The sequence below is a fragment of the Mirounga angustirostris genome, unplaced genomic scaffold (assembly GCF_029215605.1).
Source record: "Mirounga angustirostris isolate CCGP_5_RB_7025 unplaced genomic scaffold, mMirAng1.0.hap1 SCAF_15, whole genome shotgun sequence".
In the NCBI taxonomy this organism is placed as follows: Eukaryota; Metazoa; Chordata; class Mammalia; order Carnivora; family Phocidae; genus Mirounga; species Mirounga angustirostris.
The window spans coordinates 3,266,541-3,285,733 of record NW_026991723.1 but is presented as its reverse complement, the minus strand read 5'-3'; the positions used below and the strand labels follow the sequence as shown (position 1 = coordinate 3,285,733).

Sequence of the window (19,193 nt, the reverse complement as noted above, 5' to 3'; positions counted from 1 at the left end):
ACCCCAGCCGGGACCGCCTCTCCACCCCCCGCCCCACCTCCACTGTGACAGATGCCCATCTTCACACAAACAGAGAAGTCCAACAGCAGTGGATCTCCTTCCACCTGCCCCCAGCCACATGTCGGTTTCAGGACTTAGAATTTAAGGGAAGTTTTTCCAAAAATAGGAGTCAAGTCTACACTCAGGGTTCATGGTCTTATTTTTCCTAGAGAACGATCCTAGGCAGCATACAATTGACTTCACCCACTTTGAAAATAGTGTCTAAAACAACTCATTGGGGAATTAATCTCAGGTTTCGTGTAACAGGTGTTTTGTGTGCCCTTAAGACCCTGGGAAGGGAAGGGAGAGGAAAGAAGGAGGTAGAAGGTCTGTAGAGGAAATGTCAAGAGAGAGAGGGAGGGCCCGGGCTCCTGCCAGTGAGTGCAGAACAGCTTCTGACAAAAAGCCAGATGAATCCTGGGAGAGTATTTCCCCCACTCCAGAAATGTGCCCGCCCCGGCCTGGGCATCTGAGGCCAGACTCTGGGCTGGTACCCCCACCCGCGCCCCGCACCCCACCCTGAGGGCAGACAGCTGCGGGAACATTCGGGACAATTAGTGTAGGTTTAGTTCAGCCGCGATGCTGTGCTGTCCCATAATCGTGACTGGACCTGAGGAGAACAGCAGCTGTGGGAGGCATGGGAGCTTGTGGGTGCTGTCAGGGTCGGCGGGCAGCCACCTTCTGGTGTGGGAGACATCGCGGGGCCTGCCCAACGGGACCTCATTAGACTCTGTGGCTGAGAAAGTCAGGAAACAAAGTCAAGTAACAAAGTCAGGAAACCCTCGGGATGAGGGTGTGTCCTGAACAAAAACGACCTCATCCTCAGCAGAAGCCTTTCTACAGGGTGGTGGGAAAGGCTAGAAGGATATGGTCGTGTGAAGCACCCGCATCCCAGAGAAGAAGGGTGAGTTTTTGTTGCGATTGAAATGGCGTGGACAGGTCTAGGCGTCGGTAAGAGGAGCTGGTTACCTGGGCAGCAAAGCACTCTGTCCAGGCGACATCTTAACCTTCGTAAAGGTACTTCTGTCTAGAACCGACACATAGCAGTGAGCCTAAACCTTGTCAGCCCGGCCAGCGAGGATTGTTGATTTGGGATCAGGCGATACAATTCAAGGTCACCCAAAAGGAACCAGGAAGACCACCTGGGCGATCCTGTGGATCAGACTTGGGTACGAGGTGGTGGGAGGGGGGCAGCAGGGTCCGGGCCCGTGATGTGTTGTGCAGGTAGATTGAGAATTACATCCCCACTAGGGGACTTACCATCACTTAACAAATCGTTTATTGATCCATAGGTAGCTCCTCTCCAGTTCTTATTCCCGTTGACCAGGATACACACGCTTGCACACTTGTGCTGAGTGCATCACGTGATTATAAATGGACATGCGGAGGCCAGCTACATCCATTTCAAAGTGCACGCATGCTGTCTAGCTGTCCTAGGTGATGGGGGCGTCATTTTCCGTCCACCATCGATGGCATGTTTCACGTGGCCCACATCAGCCCATGAGCAGACTTTTCAATCTTGGCCAAATGTGTGAATGAAAGGTGGTGTCTCATACCTGATTTAATTTGTATTTCATGAAGTAGGAGCATAGTCAAGTACCCTTTCTTGTGCCGATTGACCATTTTAAGGTCTTTGTTTTAAATATCTGCTCACCTACTTTATGTATTCTTCTATTGATTTGTGGTGTTTACTTTTTATTTTTAGCAGTTTTTTTATGTCATGGAAATGACACCATTGTCATTTGCCTTCAAGCTTGGGCCACCTTCCAGCTGCGCCCTGGTCCAGACAATACCTCCTTAGCACAGGAAATGACTTGGCTGGAACCGTCGACGGCACTCTGGGAGCATTCTCCATAATGTAATTCGATTTCCCTCTTCCTGAGCAAGGCCATTTCCTACTCTATGATAAGTACCTTCCATTAACTAATGACCAGGAACACAATCTCAGCAGCCGAGATGATCATCATGTAGCAGGGGGATTTCAAGCATACTTCTTATCAGTGAGTTTGGCTAAAATAAAATATTTTGCTAAGTAACTTCTAGAGCATATTGTTTTCTTAGCAATCACGCTCAACTTATGAAAAGGTTGACATATTAGAAAAGGAGAAATACACCAGAAGGAATAGTTTGTTAAAATAAATAAATAAATAAATAGACAAGCCTTAGGTGCAGAGCATTATCTGGGAGCTGAGAGGATTAACAGAGAAAATATTGGCTGAGGGTTCAAGGACGGACCACTGGACACACTCACATAATGATGTGTAAGAGCATTTGTAGGAGAAAGAGAGTTATACTCAGTCCTCAGTCACTGGGTCTTGGAACTCTCTTCGGAGCTACAACTGAACTCAACGTTGGGCATTCAAAACTAGCTGTTCAGACTGAACCCTGTGTGGGGGCTTGGAGTTTGGAGAAAATGACATCTCCAAATGCAGGCATGGCCACCCGAGGCTTCCTGATGAAGGTGAGCCTTAGTGCTCAAGGGGAAAGCTCCATACCGAGCACCCAAAGAGAGGGGTTCTAATGAAGCCTTAGCTTCAATAAAAACAGCATTAGCTTTGAGCCTCTGGTCAACAAGGGCAGGGGACAGGAAAATAAAGGAGGAGGAGGTGATGGACCTAACGAAGTGAGTTTACAACAGTAGCATACTTCGGTTGCCCCCGCCCCAGCCATCCATACAGCGCCCCTACATCTGGCCAGTGTGGAAGGAGAGTCACTGCAAACCTGGAGTTGTAAACATGGTCTACCGTGCCACTGGGCTCATGGGATTTGGATCTGATGATGCTGCATGCAGGCTCTGTTCGCTTGGTTTTGCTTGTTGAGCCTCCCTGGAAGAAATATGAGACCGGGTTGCCAACTGCATCCATATGCTTGCACTGGTCCTAGGAATTCACCTCCAGGCAAATGTTCTAGTTGGAAAAAGTACAAAATGATCTGCATAAATGCTATCTAATTTCTTCTAGGGATTAAATGACCACCTTTGCAAGACTGCACTTAGAGGTACGTGGTTAAGAGTTACATAGAACAGGGGCGCCTGGGTGGCTCAGTTGGTTAAGCGACTGTCTTCGGCTCAGGTCATGATCCTGGAGTCCGGGATCGAGTCCCGCATCGGGCTCCCTGCTCAGCAGGGAACCTGCTTCTCCCTCTGACCCTACCCCCTCTCACGCTCTCTCTCTCTGTCTCATTCTCTCAAATAAATAAATAAAATCTTTAAAAAAAAAAAAGAGTTACATAGAACAGACATCAGAAGGCCACCAACCCACCCTCACGCGTCCCCTCCCTGTGGAGCCAGGGACCCTGGAAGGACAACTGAGGCCAGCCCCATTCAGCCTGCACTGAATCCCCTGAGCGTAGACGAGTGCACCCTGACTTGTCCTCATCCCATATTCTACGTCATAATAGACACGAGCCTCTCGAGGTCTGTGTAGGACAAGTTTCTAAGGGAATTCTGGCATCCATCAGGGAATGGGGAAGCAAATAGCAAAGAAAGCCATTTTGCGGAAGTGGTCAACTTTTTTGTTATCTGGATCCAATATGGATGGTTTTATAAAAATCTCTCTGTTTTGAAGATTTGCCTCTTAGGATCAGGTGTTAGATGCTTGCCTTCGCTTTTGGAAGCATTTCTCTATGAACGTCTTACAGGCAATTAGCCACGATCGAACCTTTCCAATTAACCAACACACCTGGGTGATTTCTCAACCTTCTGGAATGTCTAGGCGAGCCTTTCAGAGGCCAGCTGGCATGCACTTCACGCGGGACCTCCGCTCACACACGCTGCACGGGCCTGGGCGCACCAGGTTGCTTCCAAAGCCCAATGTCTCTTGTAAAGTCCACATCTTCTAGACTGGAATTGTAATCCAGTATGGGACTGTATAACATTGGGTCAAGAAATCTGGACTAAACATTCCTTCTTAGCTAAATTTTCGCTTTTCTCACATGGAGAAGAAAAATTAAGACTAAAGATTCATGATCTAAGAATAACATAATTAAAATATATCTGGGTCGCTAGACTAGATATGTTTTAATCAGGCTACTATTTTGCCTTTGTCTAAAATCCCAGGGTCAGGCTAAAAGTGGTGCTGTGTGTATTTTGATTAGCAATGTCATCAGGGTGCATTGCCCAGTGCTGGGCACAGAGGGTGCCCGGGACATCTGTCGTCTGACTGGTGAAGGGTCCACAGCCCCATCCTGCAGCTTGCTGTCAGGTAACCCGGAGCAAGGCCTGCAGCAGGAATCACCCTCCCCTCTGCTGAAGGTTTAATTTAATGGTCCTGTGACCCAGCCCAGTAGGCTAGAGACCCTTTCAGGGTCCAGGATGCCCTATCCATCATTGGGTCAGCATCCCTGTGTATTGCTCGTGTGGGTACACCATACCACTTTACTGATTCATCGAAGTAATTACTTTCCAAGTGCTATTGCTTTTTAAAATTTTTCATTTAAGAACTAACTTATGTTTTTAAGACCCTGCCATTATATTTGAAGAGTATCTTAATATTTTTTATTTGCACCAGAGCAAGATAAAGACAGTCCCCAGTATTCCCTGAGTTCTGTATGTTGTCACTAAGGTGATCAGCATCCATGGCTCACTGTCCTTCCCAGTATAGGAAAGTGTCACAGGGTTTGCCACAGCCCCGTTCTTCCTCCAGCCCTCCAAAGGACTGAGAAAGACATCGTCCTAACAACGAGAGCCTTTTCTTTGCCATGTTCTTATGGCCTTAAGTCAGGTGTGGGAGCAGAATGAGTCCTGGAAATCTGCAGCTTTGGGTATCAGGACCAGCCAGGCAGGCTTTTCTCGTTTCCTGCGAGTTTCTTTTTGCCTTTTTACATGAACAGTAACACAATAGACACAGTCTGGTACCTTGCTTTTCTCTCTCAGAAATATGTTTTGAATATTCACATATCATTAAATAAACAGATTCCTCATTTTTTTGCTGGCTTAATATTCTTTTTTTTCCTTCAAATTTTTATTTAAATTCTAGTTAGTTAACATACAGTGCGATTTTGACTTCAAGAGTAAAATTTAGTGATTCATCACTTACATACAACACCCAGTGCTCATCACAACAGGTGCACTCCTTAATGCCCATTCCCCATCTAGCCCATCCCCCACCCACACCCTTCCATCCACCCTCAGTTTGTTCTCCATCATTAAGAAACTCTTATGGTTTGTTTCCCTCTCTCTTTTTTCCCCCCCTCCTCCCATATGTTCATCTATTTTGTTTCTTAATTTCCACATGTGAGTGAAATCATATGGTATTTGTCTTTCTCTGATTGACTTATTTCACTTAGCATAATACTCTCCAGTTCCATTCACATCGTTGCTAGGCTGGCTTAATAGTCTACTTTGTGGACATACTATTGTTTACTAAACCAGTTCCTCGTTGGTGTCACCAATTTTTGCTAATGCAAAGAACGTGGCCTTTTCAAATCTCAACTATTTTGCACATATTCAAGTAGAGAAGTAGGACGAATTCCTCAAAATGGAAATGTTGAGTCAAAGTCTGTGTATAATTTGAACTTGACAGTGTTTCCCTAATGTCCTTCCTGGATGCCATTCCAGCTTCCCTCTCTCAAGGAAAGCTGAACAGCATCTTTCCTCCACACGTCATCAACCCTGTGTGTGATATAACTTCTCTGTCTTTCCAAACCAGGTAGGTTAATTGCATTCTCTTCTTACTATGAATTAGGCTGAGTATCTTTTCTGATATTTAAAATTCAATTATTTTCTTTGTCATTTATTTGCAGGAGCTCTTTATCCATGAAGGCAATCAGTTTTGTTAAATGAGTTAAGGTGTATTCCTAGTTTTTCATTTGTCTTCGGACTTTGCTCTTGGTGATTTTAGAAGTGTGCAGGGCTTTGAATCCAGCTGAATCTTCTGGCTGAATGTAAGGTGTGTGATGCACATCTTATCTCTGTTCCCGAGAAATGCTCTAAACTGACCATAATGAATGCAGAGCATAAAACTGTGAGGACACAAAGCCAAGGCGGGAATTTGGTGGCAAACTAGAAGACTTTGGGAGACACACAGTGAGCTGAGGAGGGTGCAGGCTGATGCAGCCCACAGAGGGAACCAGCAGGAGCAAGCCAGACCCAGAAGAGCTCAGAAATCGGGGTCGCTGCTATGTCCAAACGAAAAGCTGAGAAGTGTGATGAGACACAGGATGATTGGTTGAAAGGAGCTATTTATCCTCAAAAGAAACTGAGCTTGCGGAGCCCTGGTCACGGAACTTCTGAGGATATGGACAAGGCAAACACCGGAGACAGAAGTTACCGTGTTCTGTCAACACTAACATGTTCATTTTCACAGCTTTGGAATCAGAATGTTTCTATCATTTGTTTCTTAGAATTTTAGTTGGAAGCATTGTATCAACCTTAGCTTCTTCTGCCCTTCATATCTAAGATTCTGGCAGACAGGCTTATCATCGCCTTCATTCCCGGCCCCAACACACCCACACCCAGAAAAGTGACATCACAGCTCAAACACAAATCCTGCAGATGAAAACATCCGGCCTGCCCCACCATGCCCTGGACTTTGGTCGTTGACAAACCAATAAACACCCACGGAATTAACAGTCGATCTTTTAGTGCCTTCCTCTTAAATAAAAACCGATACCTAAAAGTCACCAGACTTCTGGGGAACCTCTAACAGAGCACAGAGCAAAACCTATGGGAACAAAGACAAACAAGAAAAGGAAAAATTACAGAACTCACAAGAAGGGAGAGATGGGAGGGGGCAAAAGAAAACTTCAAATGAATCATAAGTAACACTTTGAAGGAAGACAGAAGAAGATGTCATATTCTTTTTTTTTTAATGTTTTATTTATTTATTCATGAGAGTCAGAGAGAGAGAGAGAGGCAGAAGCAGAGGGAGAAGCAGGCTCCCCGCCTAGCAGGGAGCCCGATGCGGGACTCGATCCCAGGACCCCGGGATCATGACCTGAGCCGAAGGCAGACGCTTAACCATCTGAGCCACCCAGGTGCCCCAAAGATGTCATATTCTTGAAGAAAGGAAGACAAAGACATGGGTCAGGAGCCAGGATCTGGTCCCGTGGGCTTACCTGGCTCATCAGGACTCGCCTGGGGGACTCCCACGTGGTTACTGTCGGACGTTGGCAGAGACTGGAGTCACTGGAAGCCTCAGTGGATGGACACACAAGAAGCCATTTCTCTGGTACATCTGTGCCTGGCTGCTAGTGGAATGGCCTGAGAATGGCCAGGCATCGTTTTCTGTCCACACAGCAGCCCCACATGCTGACTTGCACATCCTCACACCAGACCAACATCTTCCCCCAGAGCAGGTGTTGGAGGGTTAAAGCACAAGACTCCTTACAACATAGCCTCAGAAGACCCAGAGTATCGCTTCTACCACATTCTTGGTCAGCCTAGCCCCAATTCAAGAGGAGAAAACCAAGAGAAGTCATGAAAGCTGAAAGGTTTAGTTCATTGGGCGCCATCTTTGTATGTGAGCTCCCACATCAACCCAACGAAGTAACGCAAGAAAAACGCCATGTTGGGTGAGAAGGTGTATGTAAAAATAATTGCATGGTGGAGAGCAATATTCAGGTCCTAATAACCAAGTAAACACTAGACATTGATTTAACTCAACAGCAGGTATGCCAGGCTGAGAGAACATGGCTGGGGCTGTGGTGTGGGGTTAGGTGGGGCGCAGAACGCAGGTAAACAGTGAAATAGTTAAAAGCAGTTTTCTGTGGGGAGAGACAGTCAGGACTAGGGAAGGAGATTATGGTTCCTTATTCTAAAACGCAATGCACTTGTTAAACTTTTTAAACCATTTCCACATATTAATTTGATAAAAATACAAATGTACCCTAAATGTTAAAAACTATGCCATTTTGAATAGTAAGGGAAATAATCTGGTTTACAAACTTAATCCTGAGGGAAAACAAATGTCCTGGATATTCTAGAACAGGACTAGTTTCAGATACGTGGTTCCCTTTTCACCAGAGATCTACTCTTCCTCTCGTGGATGCTACTTCCTTCTCAGGGAAAGGGGTCTTCCTTCTGGAAGCACCTCTGTAGCTGGAGGACCCTCACAGAAATAAGCAGATGTGAGCATGTGGGCACAATAAAGCAACTTATAGGAGCCATAGGGAGTATTTAGAAAAAAGGCAAATCCTTCCCGGGAAAATAAAATGCCTTTGCTCATAAATTCCAAATTACACCTGTTCCTTAAAAATGGCAGAAGAGAAGATAACTCTGCATAAACTTGCTGCAGGAGACACCGTTGTGGTCAGTTGCGGGCCGTCGACCAGTTCCCAACACAGAGTATACTCAATAAAATAGAAGTTTCCTCTAATGAACTTGAATTTTACTATCTATGCTTGGCTTTGTGAATTACACCCAAAAGACTTGTGGAGGGTTTTATTGCTAATCATGTTATTAAGTGTCACACAGAGGGAAGAACAAATTCTTTCCGGATTGATTTACCCCCAAAAAAGTAGTATCTTAAAGAGGATTGCCAGTCAGAAGTTGTACGTTATGAATAACTTAGTCAGATTGAAACTTTCTCCATTCACTTAGCACAGTCATAAAAATATATTCTTGCCTCAATCTGGAGGACTTAAAGTATAACATCCCAAATATATAAATTTTACGATAGCCTAGCACCATTAATTTTTATTGTTGTAAGAATACATTTCCAGGGAGGCATAAACAAAGGGCATAACAGGAAGCTACGTTTGGCTGGTTTGGGCATCTGTATTATCTGCTCACAAACCTGTAAGCATTTTCAGTTCCAAGGACAATGTGGTTTTGACCAATAAACGGAAATTCTACTTTTCTTTCATGAGTTGTAATCACTAGAACCCAACGCTGTTCCCGTCCTGGCTTGGATGGGACGAGCGCGCTCCACTCCGGTTTTTGTTTTGTTTTTTGCTTTTTTGTGGAATGTGGCTATGAAACCAAAACAAAATCCGTGCTGCAGCTTTTTGAGGACACTTAATAGTGAATGGTGTCACCTCACACCATTTAGGATGGCCACTATTGAAGGAATGGGAGACGAGAAGCGTTGGCGAGGACGTGGAGAACTTGGGCCCCTCCTGCACCATTGCTGGAAAGGTAAGATGGTACCGTCATTATGGAAAACAGCATGGAGATTCCTTAAAAAACCCTCTCATTCAGCAATGCCACTTCTGGGTACATATTGAAAGAATGCAAAGCAGGATCTCAAAAAATTATTTGTTCATTCATGTTCGTCGCAGCATTATTCCACAATAACCAAGAGGTGGAAGCAACCCAAACATCTATTTATTGATTAGCCTATAGACAAAATATGATACATACATAACATAGAATATCATGGAGCCTTTAAAGAGCAGGAAATCCCAACACAGGCTTCAACATGGATGAACCTTAAGAACATTACAGTACGTATGTCACAGAAAGACAGATACTACAGGATTCCACTTACATAAAGCATCTAAAGCTCATAAAGTCAGGCTCATAGAGACAGAAAGTGGAACAGTGGCTGCCAGGGGCTGGGGCTGGGAAGGGAGAGTTCATGTTTAATGGGGAAGAGTTTAAGTTTTGCGAGATGGAAAGAGTTCTGAAGTCAGCTGCCCCAAATGTGAAACATACTGAACACGCCTGACCCTCATAATGAACTGAAGGCTGAGATGGTTAATTTAATGTTGTGTATTTTTACCATCGTAAAAAAATATAACTAACTAAATAAGTAAAGGTAGTTGGCAGATTGGAGAAGACCAAAATTCAGAGTACCACTGAGCCCGTGGGAGGAGCAAATGGGAGTTTCCATTTCTCCTCTAACATCCCCAGCTTGAAGTCAAGGCATCCCGATGCCCAGACGTGGGCACTTGGGCACAGAAGCAGACCTAGGCCACGCAGGACAGGGTGTTGTCACCACGGCCCCCGCTTTCTGGCCACGGGACACAGAGGGGAGCGATGCAAAGCCAGATAGTACCAGGGGGACTGGGGAAGGGAGGGAGCACACGAACAAGACCCCCACAGAGCTGTTTATGAACTTTTGATCAGCCTCACACCAGAGGTCGCACACGTGTGGACTCAATCCTAATAGGAAAACAAAGACTTTGAGAGTAAATCAAAGGACTGACCAGCACACGGGTCCCAGACTGTCTGGATAGCAATGCAGAGCCTTTCCGAACTGAACCGACATGGGAGCCAACACGCACACAGGCTGGTAGGAACCCGAAGCCTGAATCCAAGGAGGTGGACCATCCACTGGAGGGAACACGGCAGCATTCCAGAGAGAGCATCCACCAGACACAGCTTCGGAACAGGAGACGCAAAGCGAGCAGGATACAACGCTGGCTGAGCGTGGATGCGGTTTCCGGATTCTCCACAATGTATCACATCTCACAGCACTGAACATCCGGGGAGAGACTCTGTTACTGTGTATGCCCCGTAAAGACGTTGAAATGCCAATACAATACTGGTCTCGGTCTGTTCCGGCCACTCTCAGGAAATCCCACAGTCTGGCCGGGGTATCAACAAGAGTTTCTGGAGACTGAACATCTGTGATCAGGTGTCTGCATGATCCCGATCGGCTTCTGGGGAAATGGGATATTTTGCCATCACTGCACGGGTTGGAAGGGGCGAGGGAGCTCTGTGGGGTCCCCTTTTATAAGGGTGCTAGTCCCATTCACCTCCTGCACCGCCTAAGGGACATGCGTCAGATTCCGCCTCGGAGCCCATCACCTCGAGGGTTAGTGACGGCAGGATGAAGCCCTCCAGCTAAGCGAGCCCTTGCTTGGAGGGTGGCTTCTCTCCGCGGCACTGCCATCGATTCGGAGTAATGTCAGAATTTCTAAAAACTTTCCAAACCAACCATTTGGAGCAATGTCAGAATTTCTTTTCTTTTCTTTTTTTTTTTTTAAAGATTTTATTTATTTATTTGACAGAGAGATACACAGTGAGAGAGGGAACACAAGCAGGGGGAGTGGGGGAGGGAGAAGCAGGCTTCCCGCGGAGCAGGGAGCCCGATGCGGGCCTCGATCCCAGGACCCTGGGATCATGACCTGAGCCGAAGGCAGACGCTTAACGACTGAGCCACCCAGGCACCCCCATTAGTTTTTAAAAGAAGCCATTTCTAGGACTGGAGGCCATTCAATTCTCAAGGTGTGAAAGAAAGCGCCGAGAGCTGTACGGGGCATCGGGGAGCAGAGGAATTCAGAGAGTCCCCATCTCCACCTGTTTTATTTATTTTATTTATTTATTTATTTATTTTTTAAAGATTTTATTCACTTGACAGAGAGAGACACAGCGAGAGAGGGAACACAAGCAGGGGGAGTGGGGGAGGGAGAAGCAGGCTTCCTGCCAAGCAGGGAACCCAATGCGGGGCTCGATCCCAGGACCTGAAATCATGACCTGAGCCGAAGGCAGACGCTTAACGACTGAGCCACCCAGGCGCCCAATGTCAGGATTTCTAAAATGCTACGGAGGACACGTGTCCTAGGCACAAGTCTGATTTTCTACCTAGGATGCATGCAAACCGAGGAGTCAGGGTAGGAAAAGGCGGTGCTTCACAAAAGAGAGAAAAACGAAGAAGCGAAGCCTTCCTTTCATTACTGTTCTTGGGGGTCTTCACTAAAATTATTGAAATTCCTTAGTAAACTGGCAAACAAATACAGCACAGCCCAGTATTAGAATTTGGACATTATTAACTTTCTAGACTCACGGGGATTCCTGCTAAGCCCCTGAATGTTGCATTTTAACCTCAAGGATGTGTTTGGTTCATCCTGAACAACCTTTCCTTATAGGATATTTGCCTCAAAACCAGTCATGGCTCAGAGAGAAATCATGGCAAGAAAGAAAAATATCCCATGGTTTTTGTTTGCCTGTATTTTAACTGCAGGGCGCCATCTGCTGACCATACACTTCTGACTCTTTTTTTTTTTTTTTTTTTTTTACCATTCCCGTTGATTATATTAAGTGAATTCATAATCAAGAAAAATTATTTGGATTATGCACATCAGCTTCCATCCCAAGATTTGGCCAAGCTGACTTACCATGACACCTTTGGAAGTAAAGTCATGAGAATAATAGTGTTTTTAACCTGAAAAGAACACCCATCTCAATTCGGCAAGGGGACAATGCGACGCACCTGCTCAGACACAGATGTGAGCAGCACCTAGGTAAGGAGGTAAGCACAGACGCAGGTAACTATGTGCCTGTAGATTAAGAGCTCAAAAATGTCCGTTCCTTCTAACCAAAATACACCCATGGAAGGACCAGAGATGTGGGCAAATACCCACGGGAGTGGCTGCTTACACTGGCTTATTTGTAATGCTCTTTCCTATACCTGCAGAGAGGTAAACACACACAATATGCAAGCCTTATGGTTTTCAATTAAAATTTAAAAAGTCAAGAATGATGTGGGAAAACGTGTATGAGACAATGGTAGGTGAAACAAATGCAGAACCTAAACAGAATTTGCAGTATAATCCCAACTAAGCGCAAAACAGATTTATACATCAACTTAAAAGAAACAATTTAAAAGAAGCTATGTATATGGTAAAAGGATTGCAGTTAAATTATAGTTTCTTGTTATGATGTTTTCATATTTCCAAAAACATATATCTTTCACTCCTGTAATCAGGTAACGTAGGTATTTAGTGCAAGCATGTGTTTTTTACTGAAAACAAATGTTGCAGATGGAAAAATAAAATTGCATACTTTGCTTCCTCCTAGTGGACATGGGAGAAATTGCACTTAGAAGCTAACTTTTTCATAAAAGGTAAACCACTTCAAAGCAAAACCAGGAAGGGGGTGGTAGAGCAAAGGGGAGGAAAAGACACCAGGACTGAACACTATGTGGGCAGCAGCTGAACTCAAACACACCAAGCCTCAAATTGTCATTTTAAGTAGAATTGTACTGCTAAGTATTTATGCATACTACACAATCTGTTCAAAAAGCTAAACTCTACATGCTTCTCTGATTTGACCCTGGATTCCCTCTACTTTCTCTTCCAGGACCCCCTGGTCCCCACTTCCCAGCATCTGTAGCCCATGCTCCCCACTGGCTGCCCCGGTCTGCCCTGACCTCAGCAAGATTAGCTGATCCTGGAGGATCACATGCTCTGTGTCGTTGGAAATAAAGCCCGTATCTCTTTCAGTTCTGTTTTTACTTTATGCATAATGTGCGCCTATGTCAGGTGCCCAGCTGTTTATAATTGTTAGGTCTTGGTGGATTGACCCCTTTATCATTATATGATGACCTTCTTTGTCTCTTTTTACCGTTTTTTTAGTTCAAAGTCTATTTTGCCTGACGTACCTAGAGCTACCCCCGTTTGCTTGTTTTGTTTATTTGTTTGTTTGGTTGGTTGGTTACCATTTGCTTAAAATATCTTTTCCCTCCCAGTCTACGTGTGTCTTTAGAGCTAAAGGGAGTCTCTTATAGGCAGTACATTGTTGGATCTTGTTTTCTTAACCATTCAAGTAACACATTCCTTACCAAGGTGTAGGGGTCACGTCAGGACTGAGCCTTTCCCTCGTGTTGCTGAGCGGCCCCCTTACCTCCCTACACCCACACCACTGCGCTCTCCCTGGCTTCTGTGGCTGGCCACTGGCCATGCCCTTTACCTGGAATACCTTTCCACCTTATCCACCTGGAAAAATCCTAGGCACAGCCTCCTCCTCTGTGAAAACCAGGCATCTAGAGAAATGCAGATTTTTTTCCTTATTGTGATGGAACCTTCAGATATGATCTTTCCAATGACTGTTACTTGGGCAAATATATATGCATATCTGTATGTAGATAAAGATCTCGATCTCGATCTAAACATCCACCTCAGTCTAGAGATAAGATATGGAAACCAAGAGAAAGGATTGGAAGCTTGACCTCTGAGAGTGTGCATCCATAGGTATTTTTGTAAAGCTCTTTTCTAATTAGTGCTGCACACGATCTCAGAAATTTGGCATCGTTTATTCCTTGACTTTTTAGTGCAATTCACAAGTACGACTACCTAGGTCTGAAGCATTATGGTTCTTGCGGGAAAATTTTAAATGACTGATTTCAGTGTATTTCATAGATACAGGACTGGTCCGAGTCTTTCTGTGTCTTGTGTTCATTTGGGCAGTTTAGACGGGTGTGCTCATCGCCCAGGTGGTAATGCGAATCAGTTCAACCACTGGAAAACCATCGGAATTACCGCGTCCGTAAGAGGGACACTCCGTAGACACAGCCAGTCTCACTCCCCGCGACACGCCCTAACGCTGACTGATGCCTGTCGTCTGTCAGACACTCTGCCGGGAGTTGGAGAAATCTTAACGCCTTAATACTTCCTAAGAACCATGTAGGTATCATTTTTCCCGTTTATGGAACAATGAAAGAGCCGGCTAGCTTAAAGTCACACTGTTAGTAGCAACAAGGGGAGATTTCAGCTGAAATCCACTCAGCATCCAAGTCCCAGGAGAGCACACACTGCTCTCACTCTGTTTGTTGTTGCCGTCCTAACACACGACACGTCACAGGGCTATGGTCCCGCACCCATGTCATCTGTCCCGAGACGCCTGTGGCTGCACAGGGAGGGCTGTCTCTTGGCCTTCGGGTGGAGCAGACCGGCGGTGCTAAGGAGGGGATGATTTGTGAGCAGGCTGCAGCCATGGACAATGGAAGTCAGAGAACTGTCCCCTTTTCCATGTCGGAGGTGGATCGCCGGGCACATGTTCCACATTGTCACCGGGAAGTCCCCACCAGGACTGAGCCCTGGCTTCCTTCTTCCCGCCCATCCCCACCCCACTTTCCACCCCCCTTGTGCACCTACCTGGGGTGGCCTTCCAAAGAAACCACTTGCACTGGGGATCTCTCCAAGTGTGTGCAGGAGCCCAACCCAAGAAGGCACCCTTATAAAAAGAGAGTGGCCAGCTCCCTAGATGGCCATGGGAAGGATCTTAAATCACTGCGCATTACCTAAAACTAGTGATGTCAGGACCATTACTCATCATGCATGGAGGAAATAGCAGTCACCTCTCAAGTTACTTCCCTTCCTTCTTAAAATGCTTCCTCTAGAAGTTTGTCAACATGCCTACAATTTCTACTCCTGAAATTTATTATTTTGACCTTAAAGGAGTAGTTTTCAAAGCACCAAGCAGTGGTTTGAAAGAAACACAGATATGTTTTTTTTTTTTAAGAAATTAAGCAGAACCCCAATGTTTAATCTAGAAAAAAACAGAGATTCTCTGTTGGAAAAGGGGGTGAGAACTCAGGATTCTGTGTGCCAGACATTCACTCCCCTAGTATTTCTCGAAAAAACCCATAAGCTCCAGGGTATAAAGTCAGAATAGCTCTGAGTTCCGGAATTGAATTCCCAAGAAGCTCTTTTTTTTTTTTTTCTTAATGTGGTATGGCTGGGAGAGGAAGTACCTTCACTTGTTAAATATAAAACTCCAAAGGACGGGGCTAGAGCTTTGGCCAGGGCGTTGGTGGGATTATAACCAAGAGCTTGGTTCTCCCTCTTCCCCACCCTGCAGGGTCAGTGTTACCATAACAGGTTACAGATAAGACACAGAGGCCAAGGGCTAAGAAGTGAACACGGGTTAAAACAGGTTCGTTTTAACGAACGGGTTTATAACGGAGGAGCTGAGATTTGGGTCTGTTCCTTACAGTTTCAACACTCGTATGCTTTATATAATCCACTTCCAGAGAGCCAACCATCAGTGAAAGCAGAGGGCAAAGGCCACTGGAGTTACCTTTCTGATAGATTGATGGAGCAGACAAGAAACAAAGACTTGAGTTAGAATGTTTCAGCTGACAAGGATAGTTTCAACCCAGAGCGACAATGATCCTGGGCAGCCCTCCTCCCTCCTCTCCTCCCTAACCTTTCCAGCAGGGAAAGGCAGCTCAGAAAAGCCAGAGGCTCCAGTGCTCCATGTTTCCTTTTCTACCTGTTTGTATCCACCTGGCTTATGTGCAACTGCTCTGCACGCCCTGTCTGCACCCACCATCTGTCCCCGGACATCCCCGCCCCTCGCTGTGTAGCGCTTGGAATGAAATGGTAAAAAGCAACAGAGACAGCAGGGAGACAAGTGGGGACAGTAGCTGAGACAGTCCAGGCAGGAGGCATGTGGCTGGCTGTGAACACCGGAGTAGAGAGGGGCCTGTGGGAGTGGAGCTGAGATCACCTGCGGATGAGCGGAATGGAGGGGTGTGGGGAGGTGAGGCAAACCTAGGATCCAAGGGTGGCGTCAGCGTCGGGCTTCTGGCGGGGTCCAGGAGCTGCCGGGTGGTGCAGACAGCAAGGTTGGGAGGAAAACAGTGGGGCAGGTGAAGAACAGAGCTCCGCCATTTGCAGACGCCCCCAGGCGAGGACGGAAAGACACCAGGCAGGCAGGCAGGGGGCTGCCACTGCAGAGAAGGAAGGTGGAGAGAACTGGTCCTTGAGATGAGTGGTATTTAACCAGAAGATGATGGGGAGTCGATGATGTGGGGAAGGAGGAGACAATTGCTCCAGCAAAGTCCCTTGCGAGGGGGCTGAGGGTTTAGAGCACCCAAAGCACGAGGGCCCAGAGCAACCAGAAGGGAGGTGCCTTCGGAGGGACCAGGGGCTCATCTGCCACTGCAGCCAGGAGGTAGGAAGGCTGTGAGCCCGGGATGAGGAGGCGGAAGGAGCCATGTGCAGCGCTGTGCGGGACTGCAGAGAGCAAGTGCACGGAGCTCCGGGCTCCTGGTAGACTGCACACGCCCTGGAAGAGGCAGGCAAGAATGCAGGGGTGATTCGGTTTCCCTCACCCGCCCAGGGAATTGGATGCAGATTTGGAACCACGGGACAGCCAACCAGTTGCTAAGAGGAGAGGCACTGCACCCCTGTCGCGCAGCCATGCCCCCGAGGCTACTGGGGCTGCTGGGGCTGTGAGGGATGGTGCCCGGGGTTGTGCAGGGAGGGAGAGCCCTCTGTCCCTCTGTGCTTCCTGGTCCACCTCCTCCTCCAGCCTTCTTGCTGCCCCGACCTCATTCCTCTTTGCTTTGGGAGCCTCTTCGGAATATCCTCATAAATGGAATCTGCCAAAACTTCACCAGGCCTAGGGTTTCCCCTGAACACCACTGGCCAGGCCTCCCCTGCTGGCTTCCTCATCTGGGCTGGCCTCTCCCCCATCCTCCCGTGGTCCCCGCGGGTGTGTGAAGTGGGGGACAGCAACGCTGACCTCCCTGCTCTTCCCAAACGTGACCGTCCCTCCTCGGCTTCCTGAACTCGCTCCATCTTCCCTTGAGTTTTGGAAGCCTGCAGACAGCGTCCCTTTCCCCAGCTCAGAGTTCTCCCTGTCTTTCCAGGTCCAGGTTAAACACCGGCCCAGAGAGCAGTGGCCTGTGTTCTGTGCTCCGAGTTTGCAAGGCACCTGTGTAAAGATCACACTGATGTGCATCCAGTGCATTTCTGCACGATAGACCCTTATAACTGCAGAAAGAACTCAGCACGGGTCCTATCCAGCTTGGGAGTGCAGGTTTGAAAGGCCTTGACATCTCCAGGTGATCCATCCAGAGGAATGAGCAAATGCAGGCTCCCCAGGGCCTGGCGGGGCGGGGTGGGGGGCACTGGCTGCTGGACAAAGCCACGGGTCAAGGCTCTGTGGTGGTCACAGAGGATGGGAGTCTGTGAGGCCGACGTCTGGAATTAAGTCGTTGTGAGAGCAGCTAGATTGTGGGTGGTCAACAGTCAGGAACAAAGAGGAGCAGACTTCTAACCTGACAGAAATAGCAGCTGATAACTGATGAATGATGTCAACTTTGATTTCCTGGGAGATATTGTCCTTTTCATGTGTTGTTTATTGTTTGCCCCCAGAATGCACACCTGAAGACATGTTAAAGGGGATGTTTTTAGAATATTCGGAACAATTTGAACTGAATGCGTTCTATTTTTGAATCCCTACATCTTTCTGCAACCGGAAAAAGCTCTCATGTCAACCAGCAGGAGCCTTCCAGATTCAACAAGCAAAGCAGCCGCTTTTTACGCAAATTGTTTTTTTATAGATCTCAGCTTACTAGTTCTGTGGACGATGAGAACTGTGGTCCACACCAGGGTCAAAGCACCTTGTCGCAGGCAGAAAAGACCTACACGTCCCACTTCCGTCTCCACCTGTGGGGCAGGACAGTGATTGGAACTGTTTCTCAATTTGTGGGGACAAGTCACACTGACCTGGGTGCATCCTGTCACTCTACTCAGCTCTGTATGTGAGACACTGTCCCTGCCCTGTACCTGAGGCACTGGCCAGATTATACTGTTTATCAAACCCAAACCCTTGGCATTGATAACCCAAGGAACCCCCTGAGCCCCTCCTTTCATTAGTGGGGCTTCTCATTCAAGCAGAATAGAGGGACCATTACCCACCCTGGATGGCAGCCGGCTCTGAAATCACATGCAATCTTCCAGGGCTTAGCCCAGCATGCAGCCTCAAGAACTCAATGTTAGATGAAGGGATGATGTCACTGCAGGGAAGGAACCCCAAACCGGGCTGGCAGAATGGTGGCCCTTGTGAAGCCGTGGGGGTCGGGGAGCGAGAGGGACAGCAAAACCGTGAAAATGGCCATGAGAGAGAAAAAACGAAAACTTGCTATTCAAGATGCATTTGCAATCTAGAATCCTGAGCCCACAGTAGAAACAAAGACTAACCAAGAGAACCAGCCATAAAGTGTTTTTTCCTGACAGATGAAGTAGGACAACATGCAGGAATGGCTATAATATAAATATGCTTATATCTCTGGAGAGAGAAAGGAAGGACAGGTCTGCACTAAACTAAATAATTATGAACGAAAGCACTAGGAACACAGGTACATAAAAGATAACCACTTTGAAATAGGAGAAATAGCAAATACAGCCGTTGGAATTTTAAAAAGCTCTTGAAGGATAAGATAAACCTTATCTTGCCCTTTCTGTCTTTGAAAGAAAGAAAATGGGGTAAATCAGAAGAGAAAACTGGGTGATCCCTGCCTAGGACAGAGTTCAGAGAAGATATTGCTTGCAGTTAAAAAATCCACTGCACCGTTTCCACATTGTAGGAAGAACTGAATAATAGAATAAGCCAAAATCAACCTCGTCATACTGGGTTGAAACCAAAGAACATCAAACGTGAAAAGAAAATTGTAAAAGCTAACAGAGAAGACAGACCCACAAAGGGCTGATCATTTGGTGGCAGATTTCTCATTAGAAGCAGCAGATAATGAAAT

The 19,193-nt window shown here is 46.7% G+C and overlaps 1 long non-coding RNA gene across 2 annotated transcripts; it reads left to right on the top strand.

Annotated features, from left to right (window-relative positions):
• The first annotated feature begins 660 nt into the window (after positions 1 to 660).
• On the top strand, positions 661 to 14,705 carry LOC135362640 (uncharacterized). 2 transcript variants are annotated; one of them, XR_010407565.1, is made up of 5 exons: positions 661 to 943; positions 1,745 to 1,897; positions 3,000 to 3,036; positions 11,967 to 12,176; positions 13,007 to 14,705. It is a non-coding gene; the product is annotated as an uncharacterized LOC135362640 (long non-coding RNA). The 2 variants fall into 2 exon arrangements; XR_010407563.1 differs by lacking the exons at positions 11,967 to 12,176; positions 13,007 to 14,705 and adding exons at positions 5,597 to 5,687; positions 5,782 to 11,938.
• Positions 14,706 to 19,193: the final 4,488 nt, after the last annotated feature.